We start from the raw sequence: 15,112 nt of genomic DNA on the forward strand, positions 1-15,112 counted from the left end.
CCTACCACTGAGGAAGTACAGTTCCCGCTCAGCCCAGTCAAAACTGTTCGCTGCTCTGGCCCCCCAATGGTGGAACAAACTCCCCACGACGCCAGGACAGCGGAGTCAATCACCACCTTCCGGAGACACCTGAAACCCCACCTCTTTAAGGAATACCTAGGATAGGATAAGTATTTCTTCTCACCCCCCCTTTAAGATTTAGATGCACTATTGTAAAGTGACTATTCTACTGGATGTCATACTTAATTTGTAAGTCGCTCTGGATAAGAGCGTCTGCTAAATGACTTAAATGTAAATGTAAATGTAAATGAACGTTTGGAAAACGCTGACGTCATTTTCAGTTTATAACCTGTGGAAATGTGTGTAAGCATGGAGTACTCTCTTGTAATAAACGCTGTTACTTTTGGCTTTTAAGACTGGTCTCAATCTACTTCATGCATAGTGAATGAACTTACAATTCATTAATGAATTAGAAATGAGTGCGAATTGGTTTTGGCAATAAAACATAAAGGAATTTAGAATTCCTCTATCACTTGTTAAATTAGCTTTTGCACAACTCCCACTTTCCACAATGTTGACATTCTAAGAATGAAATAGATCAAATCAAATCAAATTGTATTTGTCACATACACATGGTTAGCAGATGTTAATGCGAGTGTAGTGAAATGCTTGTGCTTCTAGTTCCGACAATGCAGTAATAACCAACAAGTAATCTAACTAACAATTCCAAAACTACTGTCTTATACACAGTGTAAGGGGATAAAGAATATGTACATAAGGATATATGAATGAGTGATGGTACAGCGCAGCATACAGTAGATGGTATTGAGTACAGTATATACATATGAGATGAGTATGTAGACAAAGTAAACAAAGTGGCATAGTTAAAGTGGATACATGTATTACATAAGGATGCAGTTGATGATATAGAGTACAGTATATACGTATGCATTACATTTACATTACATTTAAGTCATTTAGCAGACGCTCTTATCCAGAGCGACTTACAAATTGGTGCATTCACCTTATGACATCCAGTGGAACAGCCACTTTACAATAGTGCATCTAAATCTTTTAGGGGGGGGGGGTGAGAAGGATTACTTATCCTATCCTAGGTATGCATATGAGATTAATAATGTAGGGTAAGTAACATTATATAAGGTAGCATTGTTTAACCTGTTAGTCCACTAGGGGCATTATTTCATTTTTGGATAAAAAGACGTGCCCGTTTTAAGCGCAATATTTTGTCACGAAAAGATGCTCAACTATGCTTGGAATTGATAGTTTTGGAAAGAAGACACTCTGACGTTTCCAGAACTGCAAAGATTTTCACTGTGAGTGCCGTTGAACAAAAGCTTCAGGCAGAACCAAGATGTTTGAGCGCCCAGGAAATGAACAGGATTTCTGAAGCTACGTTTTCCATGATCACCTTATATGGCTGTGAATGCGACAGGAATGAACGGACACTTTCTATCGTTTCCCCCAGGTGTCTGCAGCATTGTGACGTATTTGTAGGCATATCATTGGAAGATTGACCATAAGAGACTACAATTGCCAAGTGTCCCGCACGGTGTCTGCGTGGAAATTGGTGCGCAAAAGTCAGCTACCAGTATTTTTCCATCCGAATCAGAGAAGAATGCAGGCTTCCAGGGACGGCATTTCAATGAAGAGATATATGACAAAACACCTTGAGGATTGATTCAAACAACGTTTTCCATGTTTCAGTCGATATTATGGAGTTAATTCGGAAAAAAGTTTGACGTGTAGGTGACTGAATTTTCGGTTAGTTTCGGTAGCCAAATGCATAGTAACAAAACGGAACGTTGTGTCCGACACAAGAATCTTTCAGGAAAAACTGGACATCTGCTATGTAACTGAGTCTCCTCATTGAAACATCTGAAGTTCTTCAAAGGTAAATTATTTTATTTGATCCCTTTGCTGGTTTTTGTGAATATGTTGCGTGCTAAATGCTAACGCTAAATGCTAAGCTAGCTATCACTACTCTTACACAAATTATTGATTTTCTCTGGTTCTAAAGCATATTTTGAAAATCTGAGACGACAGGATTGTTAAGAAAAGGATAAGCTTGAGAGCAGGCATATTTATTTCATTTCATTTGCGATTTTTAGAAATCGCTAACGTTGCGTTATGGTAATGAGCTTGAGGCTGTAGTAACGCGACCGCATGCGGGATGGGGCGGACTATGAGGTTAAAGTGGCTAGTGATATATTTACATAATTTCCCATCAATTCCCATTATTAAAGTGGCTGGAGTTGGGTCAGTGTCAATGTCAGTGTGTTGGCAGCAGCCACTCAATGTTAGTTGTGGCTGTTTAACAGTCTGATGGCCTTGAGATAGAAGCTGTTTTTCAGTCTCTCGGTCCCAGCTTTGATGCACCTGTACTGACCTCGCCTTCTGGATGATAGCGGGGTGAACAGGCAGTGGCTCGGGTGGTTGATGTCCTTGGTGATCTTTATGGCCTTCCTGTAACATCGGGTGGTGTAGGTGTCCTGGAGGGCAGGTAGTTTGCCCCCGGTGATGCGTTGTGCAGACCTCACTACCCTCTGGAGAGCCTTACGGTTGAGGGCGGAGCAGTTGCCGTACCAGGCGGTGATACAGCCCGCCAGGATGCTCTCGATTGTGCATCTGTAGAAGTTTGTGAGTGCTTTTGGTGACAAGCCGAATTAAGAATTAAGCCTAGCCCTAAATGTCATTTGTTTTGGGTGACAGTGAGAGAACTGTTAGGGTGAGAAGCACAATTCGACCTCAGGTACGTTCCTAAGGTCCTCCCGATCCGTGCAAGCCTAACCTTGACCGTGTGGCATCAACCCTTAATAGTTAAAAGAAGGTGTTTACTTCAAAGAGTTTGCATTGACTTCTCTCCCCATAGGAATACATTGCCTGCACCCCTAAATTCAACCTGAAGCCTATGTGGGTTATGAATGTCGTATGAACCTGTCTTCGATGACAGTCCATCAGGCCACTACGAGGTCTACCTGTGTTGATTCTAAGCTTCCTGGACCAACCGGAAGTGGTTAAAATTACCCTAAAAGTGTATATCCATACCCTGCCTGCAGTTTGATAGACATAGTGCATTCAACCCTGTGTAAATCAGTCAATTCTTAACGTAATGACTTAAAACTCAGGATTCTGTAAAAGCATACCCCAATGAGGAGATGTGTTGACTTACAGCTTCCTGTGCCAACCGGAAGTGCCATAATTGGTGTCTCTTGGGCTGTTTCGATGGGTTAAAAAAGTCAGATCTTTCCAAAACTTCATATATGTGATGAGGCAACCCCCATGAACTGTAAATCAGTCATTTGTCCTGTAAAATTTCAAAGGAAAACTACATCACACACACACACAGGTTGGAAGTAGGGACCCATTGGGGTCCGTAGAGACATACACTGCCTGCATTAGTTAACCTTGTTGGAACTTTTAAAGAACCGTCGGACCTACAGTTCTGAAACTTTAGAATCCTGTTCTAGACCTCCGGTCGATAGTGCGTGGTGAGTTACGTGGCTCTAGACGGTTCTCGGACCGAGAAATAGCTTCGTACATTTGCAATGACTTCAATTAATTTTTGCATCATGAAAATGGCGACATTTAGAAACGTCCCAGAGTTGCAAGACTAGGTGCATTGCGACCGGCTTGGCCCATATAGACAAACCCCAACATTTCTGTCCGATAGCTCATTCAAGGACCCCGTAGCAAGTCATTGAAAAAAGTGGATTTTCAGCACCAATTAGGGTTTTGCTCGGACACCAAATGACCGATCGAGCCGAAACTTGGGATTCGGGGTCGCCTCAGCTAGGTCTACACGTAACATAAGAAATGGACCTGCAGCTAGAACGTAACTACGTGTTTTATGTTTTTTTTTATGGTTTGAACCGAAGGCGTTGTGAATTTTGGGCCAGCTCTGAAGTATGTGATAGTTGGCTACTAAACGAGTTGGAAAAAGTGGGTTTGGTGTCAGTTTGTATCAGTTTGGTGTCAGAATGATATCTAATTGACTGATGGACGGTGACTTGCTGGTGACTCTTGTCCATTTGCAATATGTTTAAACAGTGAGGTACCATCACCAAAAGTGACATTCTGAAATCAACCCTAACGAGCCATTGAGATGAACCAGAATCACTGCCCAGCCATCCCGAGTTCATCGGGCCAGTCAATTTCACATTCCTGCAGGATTTTTATAGCATGACAAATTCGTGATGGTACCTGCCCATTGAACCATAGTGCAAATGCACAGTGACTTTGCAAAAGTGAGAAAACATAAACAAATGGACATGATGAAATCAACACAACGAGTGATGGAAAGGTACAACTCTCACTGCTCGGCCATCCTGTGTTCATCAGGCCAGTCAATTTAGCATTTTTGAGCATGTCAAATTTCATATGGTAAATACCCATTGAAACATATTGCAAATGCACGTGCACTTGCAATATGATTGTATAGTGAAAAAACATCACAAAATGGACATGATGAAGTCAACACAACGAGCGTTGGAAGGGAGCAACTATCACTGCCAGGCCATCCTGTGTTCATCAGGCCAGTCAATTTTGCATTTCTGCAGGATTTTTGAGCATGTCAAATTTCATATGGTAAATGCCCATTGAACCATATTGCAAATGCACGTGCACTTGCAATATGATTCAACAGTGGAAAAACATCACAAAATGGACATGATGAAATCAACACAACGAGTGATGGAAAGGAACAACTATCACTGCCCGGCCATCCCGAGTTCATCAGGCAAGTCAATTTTGCATTTCTGCAGGATTTTCGAGCAGGTCAAATTTCTTATGGCATTTGGCCCCCAAAAAAGTGACTTTTGACTTTGACTTTGACTTCCTATGAAATCATATTGTAAATGGACATCATATTCATATATTCATCATATTCATCATCAATGGACAATCATATTCCTTATGCACAAGTAAAATAAAATATAAAAAATATGATAATAAAATACAACTAAAATATGTTGATACAGTTCTTATACGTGTGTAATTGACACAAAATTTGAAAGAATTTCGAAAAACGGTCCAGAAAGCACTTTTTTAAGGGTGTGTGAAGTTTTTTACAAAATTTTGACATTTTTGACTTTTGACTTTTGACTTCCTATGAAATCATATTGAAAATGGACAAAACATATTACTTCTGCGCATGTAAAAAAAAAAAAAAAAAATATATATATATATGATAATGAAATTGGACGAAAGTATATTCATACAGTTCTTACACATGTGTAATTGACCAAAAAATCGAAATAATTTCGAAAAACGGTCCAGAAAGCACTTTTTTAAGGGGTGATAAGTTTTTGACAAAAAAATTATTTTTTCAAAATTTTGCTTTTGGACGTTGACTTGGGTTACATTTCCAACATGAAAAACCAAGGTGGAGCGGATTCGCCACCTGTTGGATATTTAAAGTGTTACAACTGGCAATTGCCACATGGCATTTGCAATACACTTTGCATGAATCAACGCCGAATTGGGTGGTATTGGACAATGTGTATATGGTTTGTCCGATGCCAATGACTTCCCATTCATTTTTGTCCAATACAGGGGGGTATTCCCTTACCTACAGTATTCCCCAACTTGTCTTTTTTCCAGGTCATCTGTAAGTCTATGCTAGGTAAAGCTCCGCCTTATCAAGGCAATCACAGGCGGCCTAGTCCTCTCGCAGCAGTCCCTTCCAGCTGCAGTCAGAGCAGGAGATGTTCACCCCTCCGCGTCCAGACTGCAAATGAATTGCACTGCTTTGCTTTACCTTGGCCAGGTCGCAGTTGTGTATGAGAACTTGTTCTTAACTGGCTTACCTGCTATAATAAAGGAGAAATTTAAGAAAAAAAGAAACAATTTTTTGTTTCCCAGAAAGGGGGTGTAGCTCAGCGGTAGAGCGCATGCTTTGCATGTATGAGGTCCTGGGTTCAATCCCCAGCTTTTCCATGTTTGTTTTGCAAAGATTCAACTTCTACTTTCCAGAATGTTGAAATTCTAAGCAGGAAACAGAGATGTGCTAAATAATTTGGTCTTTTAATCTGAAGAACATGTGTTCAATCCCTGTTAGTACATTTATAGAACAGAAGTGGCATGGTTGCCAACTTTTATTGCATCATTTTCAAAAGGTGAAGTTCATGTTTTCGATCCCTGTCCGTACCTGTTTTAAGAATTGCTGCTATCATTTCATTGTAGTTTCAATGGAGTGGTGTATATATAAAGTACAGTGTATTGATATTGCGTTTTATCTGCAAATTAAATGGGATGGAAGCTCAGAGGGGAGTGCATGCTATATATGTATGAGGTCCTTTCTCCACTGAGTTTGTGTGCCAAATTCACATTTGCACAACTACTACATTCCAGAATGTTGATATATATATATATATATATATTGCAGTATAGAGTGGCATGGTGGCCAAGTGGTAAGGCGTCGGTCTCGTAAACCGAAGACCATGGGTTCAAATCCCATCCTTGCCTTTATAGAAAAGTCTTCAAATTCCATGGAAATGTACATTAATTGGAGGACTTTGTAGAAAAATCATGTTGTATCAATATTTGAACACAACTATTATATTAAGGGGAAGTATCTCTACGATAGAGCCACTTTACATGTTTTCTGTCCTACAGTATTCCCCAACTTGTCTTTTGAGAGTATTCACTTGTTAAATTAGCTTTTGCACAACTCCCAAGTTCCACAATGTTGACATTCTAAAAATGAAATCGATGCGCAAAGCCATCTGTTTTTGTTAACTGAAGCACATGGGTTCAATCCCTGTTCGACGTTTATGGTAGATAGCTGATATTATGGAAATGTACTTTCATCACAACAGTGTAAAGAAAAGGTCAATTGTCTTGATATGGCCACTGCGACCTGTGTGCTCTAGTCGGCTGGCCCTCGCTACATATTCGTCGCCAGAACCACTTGCTATTTTGTTATTGACTGTGCGCTTGTTTGTTCCATGTGTAACTCGTCGCCAGAACCACTGGCTCCAGGTCATCTGTAAGTCTATGCTAGGTAAAGCGCCGCCTTATCAAAGCACTCACAGGCGGCCTAGTCCTTGCGCAGCAGTACCTTCCTGCTGCAGTCAGAGCAGGAGATGCCCATCTGTAAATAGCCCACCCAATCTACCTACCTCATCGCCATATTGTTTTTATTTACTTTCTGCACTTTTGCACACCAGTATTTCTACTTGCACATCATCATCTTCTCATCTATCACTCCAGTGTTCATTTGCTAAATTGTGATTACTTCGGTACTATGGCATATTTATTGCCTTTAAAAAAAAAATCCCTTCTATTTTGTTATTGACTGTGCGGTAGTTTGTTCCATGTGTAACTCGTCGCCAGAACCACTGGTTCCAGGTCATCTGTAAGTCTATGCTCGGTAAAGCTCCGCCTTATCAAGGCAATCACAGGCGGCCTAGTCCTCTCGCAGCAGTCCCTTCCAGCTGCAGCCAGAGCAGGAGATGTTCACCCCTCCGCGTCCAGACTGCAAATGAATTGCACTGCTTTGCTTTACCTTGGCCAGGTCGCAGTTGTGTATGAGAACTTGTTCTTAACTGGCTTACCTGCTATAATAAATGAGAAATTTAAGAAAAAAAGAAACAATTTTTTGTTTCCCAGAAAGGGGGTGTAGCTCAGCGGTAGAGCGCATGCTTTGCATGTATGAGGTCCTGGGTTCAATCCCCAGCTTTTCCATGTTTTTTTGCAAAGATTCAACTTCTACTTTCCAGAATGTTGAAATTCTAAGCAGGAAACAGAGATGTGCTAAATAATTTGGTCTTTTAATCTGAAGAACATGTGTTCAATCCCTGTTAGTACATTTATAGAACAGAAGTGGCATGGTTGCCAACTTTTATGGCATCATTTTCAAAAGGTGAAGTTCATGTTTTCGATCCCTGTCCGTACCTGTTTTAAGAATTGCTGCTATCATTTCATTGTAGTTTCAATGGAGTGGTGTATATATAAAGTACAGTGTATTGATATTGTGTTTTATCTGCAAATTAAATGGGATGGAAGCTCAGAGGGGAGTGCATGCTATATATGTATGAGGTCCTTTCTCCACTGAGTTTGTGTGCCAAATTCACATTTGCACAACTACTACATTCCAGAATGTTGATATATATATATATATATATTGCAGTATAGAGTGGCATGGTGGCCAAGTGGTAAGGCGTCGGTCTCGTAAACTGAAGACCATGGGTTCAAATCCCATCCGTGCCTTTATAGAAAAGTCTTCAAATTCCATGGAAATGTACATTAATTGGAGGACTTTGTAGAAAAATCATGTTGTATCAATATTTGAACACAACTATTATATTAAGGGGAAGTATCTCTACGATAGAGCCACTTTACATGTTTTCTGTCCTACAGTATTCCCCAACTTGTCTTTTGAGAGTATTCACTTGTTAAATTAGCTTTTGCACAACTCCCACGTTCCACAATGTTGACATTCTAAAAATGAAATCGATGCGCAAAGCCATCTGTTTTTGTTAACTGAAGCACATGGGTTCAATCCCTGTTCGACGTTTATGGTAGATAGCTGATATTATGGAAATGTACTTTCATCACAACAGTGTAAAGAAAAGGTCAATTGTCTTGATATGGCCACTGCGTCCTGTATGCTCTAGTCGGCTGGCCCTCGCTACATATTCGTCGCCAGAACCACTTGCTATTTTGTTATTGACTGTGCGCTTGTTTGTTCCATGTGTAACTCGTCGCCAGAACCACTGGCTCCAGGTCATCTGTAAGTCTATGCTAGGTAAAGCTCCGCCTTATCAAAGCACTCACAGGCGGCCTAGTCCTTGCGCAGCAGTACCTTCCTGCTGCAGTCAGAGCAGGAGATGCCCATCTGTAAATAGCCCACCCAATCTACCTACCTCATCGCCATATTGTTTTTATTTACTTTCTGCACTTTTGCACACCAGTATTTCTACTTGCACATCATCATCTGCTCATCTATCACTCCAGTGTTCATTTGCTAAATTGTGATTACTTCGGTACTATGGCATATTTATTGCCTTTAAAAAAAAAATCCCTTCTATTTTGTTATTGACTGTGCGCTAGTTTGTTCCATGTGTAACTCGTCGCCAGAACCACTGGTTCCAGGTCATCTGTAAGTCTATGCTAGGTAAAGCTCCGCCTTATCAAGGCAATCACAGGCGGCCTAGTCCTCTCGCAGCAGTCCCTTCCAGCTGCAGTCAGAGCAGGAGATGTTCACCCCTCCGCGTCCAGACTGCAAATGAATTGCACTGCTTTGCTTTTACCTTGGCCAGGTCGCAGTTGTGTATGAGAACTTGTTCTTAACTGGCTTACCTGCTATAATAAAGGAGAAATTTAAGAAAAAAGAAACCATTTTTTGTTTCCCAGAAAGGGGTGTAGCTCAGCGGTAGAGCGCATGCTTTGCATGTATCAGGTCCTGGGTTCAATCCCCAGATTCTCCATGTTTTTTTTTTGCAAAGACCCAACTTCTACTTTCCAGAATGTTGAAATTCTAAGCAGGAAACAGAGATGTGCTAAATAATTTGGTCTTTTAATCTGAAGAACATGTGTTCAATCCCTGTTAGTACATTTATAGAACAGAAGTGGCATGGTTGCCAACTTTTATGGCATCATTTTCAAAAGGTGAAGTTCATGTTTTCGATCCCTGTCCGTACCTGTTTTAAGAATTGCTGCTATCATTTCATTGTAGTTTCAATGGAGTGGTGTATATATAAAGTACAGTGTATTGATATTGCGTTTTATCTGCAAATTAAATGGGATGGAAGCTCAGAGGGGAGTGCATGCTATATATGTATGAGGTCCTTTCTCCACTGAGTTTGTGTGCCAAATTCACATTTGCACAACTACTACATTCCAGAATGTTGATATATATATATATATATATTGCAGTATAGAGTGGCATGGTGGCCAAGTGGTAAGGCGTCGGTCTCGTAAACCGAAGACCATGGGTTCAAATCCCATACGTGCCTTTATAGAAAAGTCTTCAAATTCCATGGAAATTTACATTAATTGGAGCACTTTGTAGAAAAATCATGTTGTATCAATATTTGAACACAACTATTATATTAAGGGGAAGTATCTCTACGATAGAGCCACTTTACATGTTTTCTGTCCAACAGTTTTCCCCAACTTGTCTTTTGAGAGTATTCACTTGTTAAATTAGCTTTTGCACAACTCCCACGTTCCACAATGTTGACATTCTAAAAATGAAATAGATGCGCAAAGCCATCTGTTTTTGTTTACTGAAGCACATGGGTTCAATCCCTGTTCGACGTTTATGGTAGATAGCTGATATTATGGAAATGTACTTTCATCACAACAGTGTAAAGAAAAGGTCAATTGTCTTGATATGGCCACTGCGACCTGTATGCTCTAGTCGGCTGGCCCTCGCTACATATTCGTCGCCAGAACCACTTGCTATTTTGTTATTGACTGTGCGCTTGTTTGTTCCATGTGTAACTCGTCGCCAGAACCACTGGCTCCAGGTCATCTGTAAGTCTATGCTAGGTAAAGCGCCGCCTTATCAAAGCACTCACAGGCGGCCTAGTCCTTGCGCAGCAGTCCCTTCCAGCTGCAGTCAGAGCAGGAGATGCCCATCTGTAAATAGCCCACCCAATCTACCTACCTCATCGCCATATTGTTTTTATTTACTTTCTGCACTTTTGCACACCAGTATTTCTACTTGCACATCATCATCTGCTCATCTATCACTCCAGTGTTCATTTGCTAAATTGTGATTACTTCGGTACTATGGCATATTTATTGCCTTTAAAAAAAAAAATCCCTTCTATTTTGTTATTGACTGTGCGCTAGTTTGTTCCATGTGTAACTCGTCGCCAGAACCACTGGTTCCAGGTCATCTGTAAGTCTATGCTAGGTAAAGCTCCGCCTTATCAAGGCAATCACAGGCGGCCTAGTCCTCTCGCAGCAGTCCCTTCCAGCTGCAGTCAGAGCAGGAGATGTTCACCCCTCCGCGTCCAGACTGCAAATGAATTGCACTGCTTTGCTTTACCTTGGCCAGGTCGCAGTTGTGTATGAGAACTTGTTCTTAACTGGCTTACCTGCTATAATAAAGGAGAAATTTAAGAAAAAAAGAAGCAATTTTTTGTTTCCCAGAAAGGTGGTGTAGCTCAGTGGTAGAGCGCATGCTTTGCATGTATGAGGTCCTGGGTTCAATCCCCAGCTTTTCCATGTTTTTTTTGCAAAGATTCAACTTCTACTTTCCAGAATGTTGAAATTCTAAGCAGGAAACAGAGATGTGCTAAATAATTTGGTCTTTTAATCTGAAGAACATGTGTTCAATCCCTGTTAGTACATTTATAGAACAGAAGTGGCATGGTTGCCAACTTTTATTGCATAATTTTCAAAAGGTGAAGTTCATGTTTTCGATCCCTGTCCGTACCTGTTTTAAGAATTGCTGCTATCATTTCATTGTAGTTTCAATGGAGTGGTGTATATATAAAGTACAGTGTATTGATATTGCGTTTTATCTGCAAATTAAATGGGATGGAAGCTCAGAGGGGAGTGCATGCTATATATGTATGAGGTCCTTTCTCCACTGAGTTTGTGGGCCAAATTCACATTTGCACAACTACTACATTCCAGAATGTTGATATATATATATATATTGCAGTATAGACAGGTAAGCCAGTCAGAGCAGGAGATGTTCACCCCTCCGCGTCCAGACTGCAAATGAATTGCACTGCTTTGCTTTACCTTGGCCAGGTCGCAGTTGTGTATGAGAACTTGTTCTTAACTGGCTTACCTGCTATAATAAAGGAGAAATTTAAGAAAAAAAGAAACAATTTTTTGTTTCCCAGAAAGGGGGTGTAGCTCAGTGGTAGAGCGCATGCTTTGCATGTATCAGGTCCTGGGTTCAATCCCCAGATTCTCCATGTTTTTTTTGCAAAGACCCAACTTCTACTTTCCAGAATGTTGAAATTCTAAGCAGGAAACAGAGATGTGCTAAATAATTTGGTCTTTTAATCTGAAGAACATGTGTTCAATCCCTGTTAGTACATTTATAGAACAGAAGTGGCATGGTTGCCAACTTTTATGGCATCATTTTCAAAAGGTGAAGTTCATGTTTTCGATCCCTGTCTGTACCTGTTTTAAGAATTGCTGCTATCATTTCATTGTAGTTTCAATGGAGTGGTGTATATATAAAGTACAGTGTATTGATATTGCGTTTTATCTGCAAATTAAATGGGATGGAAACTCAGAGGGGAATGCATGCTATATATGTATGAGGTCCTTTCTCCACTGAGTTTGTGTGCCAAATTCACATTTGCACAACTACTACATTCCAGAATGTTGATATATATATATATATATCACAGTATAGAGTGGCATGGTGGCCAAGTGGTAAGGCGTCGGTCTCGTAAACCGAAGACCATGGGTTCAAATCCCATCCTTGCCTTTATAGAAAAGTCTTCAAATTTCATGGAAATGTACATTAATTGGAGGACTTTGTAGAAAAATCATGTTGTATCAATATTTGAACACAGCTATTATATTAAGGGGAAGTATCTCTACGATAGAGCCACTTTACATGTTTTCTGTCCTACAGTATTCCCCAACTTGTCTTTTGAGAGTATTTACTTGTTAAATTAGCTTTTCCACAACTCCCACGTTCCACAATGTTGACATTCTAAAAATGAAATAGATGCGCAAAGCCATCTGTTTTTGTTAACTGAAGCACATGGGTTCAATCCCTGTTCGACGTTTATGGTAGATAGCTGATATTATGGAAATGTACTTTCATCACAACAGTGTAAAGAAAGGTCAATTGTCTTGATATAGCCACTGCGTCCTGTATGCTCTAGTCGGCTGGCCCTCGCTACATATTCGTCGCCAGAACCACTTGCTATTTTGTTATTGACTGTGCGATTGTTTGTTCCATGTGTAACTCGTCGCCAGAACCACTGGCTCCAGGTCATCTGTAAGTCTATGCTAGGTAAAGCTCCGCCTTATCAAAGCACTCACAGGCGGCCTAGTCCTTGCGCAGCAGTCCCTTCCAGCTGCAGTCAGAGCAGGAGATGCCCATCTGTAAATAGCCCACCCAATCTACCTACCTCATCGCCATATTGTTTTTATTTACTTTCTGCACTTTTGCACACCAGTATTTCTACTTGCACATCATCATCTGCTCATCTATCACTCCAGTGTTCATTTGCTAAATTGTGATTACTTCGGTACTATGGCATATTTATTGCCTTAAAAAAAAAAATCCCTTCTATTTTGTTATTGACTGTGCGCTAGTTTGTTCCATGTGTAACTCGTCGCCAGAACCACTGGTTCCAGGTCATCTGTAAGTCTATGCTAGGTAAAGCTCCGCCTTATCAAGGCAATCACAGGCGGCCTAGTCCTCTCGCAGCAGTCCCTTCCAGCTGCAGTCAGAGCAGGAGATGTTCACCCCTCCGCGTCCAGACTGCAAATGAATTGCACTGCTTTGCTTTACCTTGGCCAGGTCGCAGTTGTGTATGAGAACTTGTTCTTAACTGGCTTACCTGCTATAATAAATGAGAAATTTAAGAAAAAAAGAAACAATTTTTTGTTTCCCAGAAAGGGGGTGTAGCTCAGCGGTAGAGCGCATGCTTTGCATGTATGAGGTCCTGGGTTCAATCCCCAGCTTCTCCATGTTTTTTTTGCAAAGACCCAACTTCTACTTTCCAGAATGTTGAAATTCTAAGCAGGAAACAGAGATGTGCTAAATAATTTGGTCTTTTAATCTGAAGAACATGTGTTCAATCCCTGTTAGTACATTTATAGAACAGAAGTGGCATGGTTGCCAACTTTTATGGCATCATTTTCAAAAGGTGAAGTTCATGTTTTCGATCCCTGTCCGTACCTGTTTTAAGAATTGCTGCTATCATTTCATTGTAATTTCAATGGAGTGGTGTATATATAAAGTACAGTGTATTGATATTGCGTTTTATCTGCAAATTAAATGGGATGGAAGCTCAGAGGGGAGTGCATGCTATATATGTATGAGGTCCTTTCTCCACTGAGTTTGTGTGCCAAATTCACATTTGCACAACTACTACATTCCAGAATGTTGATATATATATATATATATATTGCAGTATAGAGTGGCATGGTGGCCAAGTGGTAAGGCGTCGGTCTCGTAAACCGAAGACCATGGGTTCAAATCCCATCCGTGCCTTTATAGAAAAGTCTTCAAATTCCATGGAAATGTACATTAATTGGAGGACTTTGTAGAAAAATCATGTTGTATCAATATTTGAACACAACTATTATATTAAGGGGAAGTATCTCTACGATAGAGCCACTTTACATGTTTTCTGTCCTACAGTATTCCCCAACTTGTCTTTTGAGAGTATTCACTTGTTAAATTAGCTTTTGCACAACTCCCACTTTCCACAATGTTGACATTCTAAAAATTAAATAGATGCGCAAAGCCATCTGTTTTTGTTAACTGAAGCACATGGGTTCAATCCCTGTTCGACATTCATGGTAGATAGCTGATATTATGGAAATGTACTTTCATCACAACAGTGTAAAGAAAAGGTCAATTGTCTTGATATGGCCACTGCGACCTGTATGCTCTAGTCGGCTGGCCCTCGCTACATATTCGTCGCCAGAACCACTTGCTATTTTGTTATTGACTGTGCGCTTGTTTGTTCCATGTGTAACTCGTCGCCAGAACCACTGGCTCCAGGTCATCTGTAAGTCTATGCTAGGTAAAGCTCCGCCTTATCAAAGCACTCACAGGCGGCCTAGTCCTTGCGCAGCAGTCCCTTCCAGCTGCAGTCAGAGCAGGAGATGCCCATCTGTAAATAGCCCACCCAATCTACCTACCTCATCGCCATATTGTTTTTATTTACTTTCTGCACTTTTGCACACCAGTATTTCTACTTGCACATCATCATCTGCTCATCTATCACTCCAGTGTTCATTTGCTAAATTGTGATTACTTCGGTACTATGGCATATTTATTGCCTTTAAAAAAAAAATCCCTTCTATTTTGTTATTGACTGTGCGCTAGTTTGTTCCATGTGTAACTCGTCGCCAGAACCACTGGTTCCAGGTCATCTGTAAGTCTATGCTAGGTAAAGCTCCGCCTTATCAAGGCAATCACAGG

At 40.7% G+C, this 15,112-nt stretch overlaps 10 non-coding genes across 10 annotated transcripts; all 10 read left to right on the top strand.

The window, feature by feature from the left end:
* The first annotated feature begins 5,883 nt into the window (after positions 1 to 5,883).
* trnaa-ugc (transfer RNA alanine (anticodon UGC)) lies at positions 5,884 to 5,955 on the top strand. The gene has a single exon. It is a non-coding gene; the product is annotated as a tRNA-Ala (tRNA).
* A 456-nt stretch (positions 5,956 to 6,411) lies between these two features.
* Positions 6,412 to 6,483, top strand: trnat-cgu (transfer RNA threonine (anticodon CGU)). Its single transcript has one exon. It is a non-coding gene; the product is annotated as a tRNA-Thr (tRNA).
* Positions 6,484 to 7,632: 1,149 nt separating this feature from the next.
* trnaa-ugc (transfer RNA alanine (anticodon UGC)) lies at positions 7,633 to 7,704 on the top strand. The gene has a single exon. It is a non-coding gene; the product is annotated as a tRNA-Ala (tRNA).
* Positions 7,705 to 8,157: 453 nt separating this feature from the next.
* On the top strand, positions 8,158 to 8,229 carry trnat-cgu (transfer RNA threonine (anticodon CGU)). Its single transcript has one exon. It is a non-coding gene; the product is annotated as a tRNA-Thr (tRNA).
* A 1,676-nt stretch (positions 8,230 to 9,905) lies between these two features.
* Positions 9,906 to 9,977, top strand: trnat-cgu (transfer RNA threonine (anticodon CGU)). Its single transcript has one exon. It is a non-coding gene; the product is annotated as a tRNA-Thr (tRNA).
* A 1,150-nt stretch (positions 9,978 to 11,127) lies between these two features.
* On the top strand, positions 11,128 to 11,199 carry trnaa-ugc (transfer RNA alanine (anticodon UGC)). Its single transcript has one exon. It is a non-coding gene; the product is annotated as a tRNA-Ala (tRNA).
* A 632-nt stretch (positions 11,200 to 11,831) lies between these two features.
* On the top strand, positions 11,832 to 11,903 carry trnaa-ugc (transfer RNA alanine (anticodon UGC)). The gene has a single exon. It is a non-coding gene; the product is annotated as a tRNA-Ala (tRNA).
* Positions 11,904 to 12,355: 452 nt separating this feature from the next.
* On the top strand, positions 12,356 to 12,427 carry trnat-cgu (transfer RNA threonine (anticodon CGU)). The gene has a single exon. It is a non-coding gene; the product is annotated as a tRNA-Thr (tRNA).
* A 1,148-nt stretch (positions 12,428 to 13,575) lies between these two features.
* trnaa-ugc (transfer RNA alanine (anticodon UGC)) lies at positions 13,576 to 13,647 on the top strand. The gene has a single exon. It is a non-coding gene; the product is annotated as a tRNA-Ala (tRNA).
* A 454-nt stretch (positions 13,648 to 14,101) lies between these two features.
* On the top strand, positions 14,102 to 14,173 carry trnat-cgu (transfer RNA threonine (anticodon CGU)). Its single transcript has one exon. It is a non-coding gene; the product is annotated as a tRNA-Thr (tRNA).
* Positions 14,174 to 15,112: the final 939 nt, after the last annotated feature.

Source organism: Oncorhynchus keta, unplaced genomic scaffold (genome assembly GCF_023373465.1).
Source record: "Oncorhynchus keta strain PuntledgeMale-10-30-2019 unplaced genomic scaffold, Oket_V2 Un_contig_14679_pilon_pilon, whole genome shotgun sequence".
Taxonomy (NCBI): domain Eukaryota; kingdom Metazoa; phylum Chordata; class Actinopteri; order Salmoniformes; family Salmonidae; genus Oncorhynchus; species Oncorhynchus keta.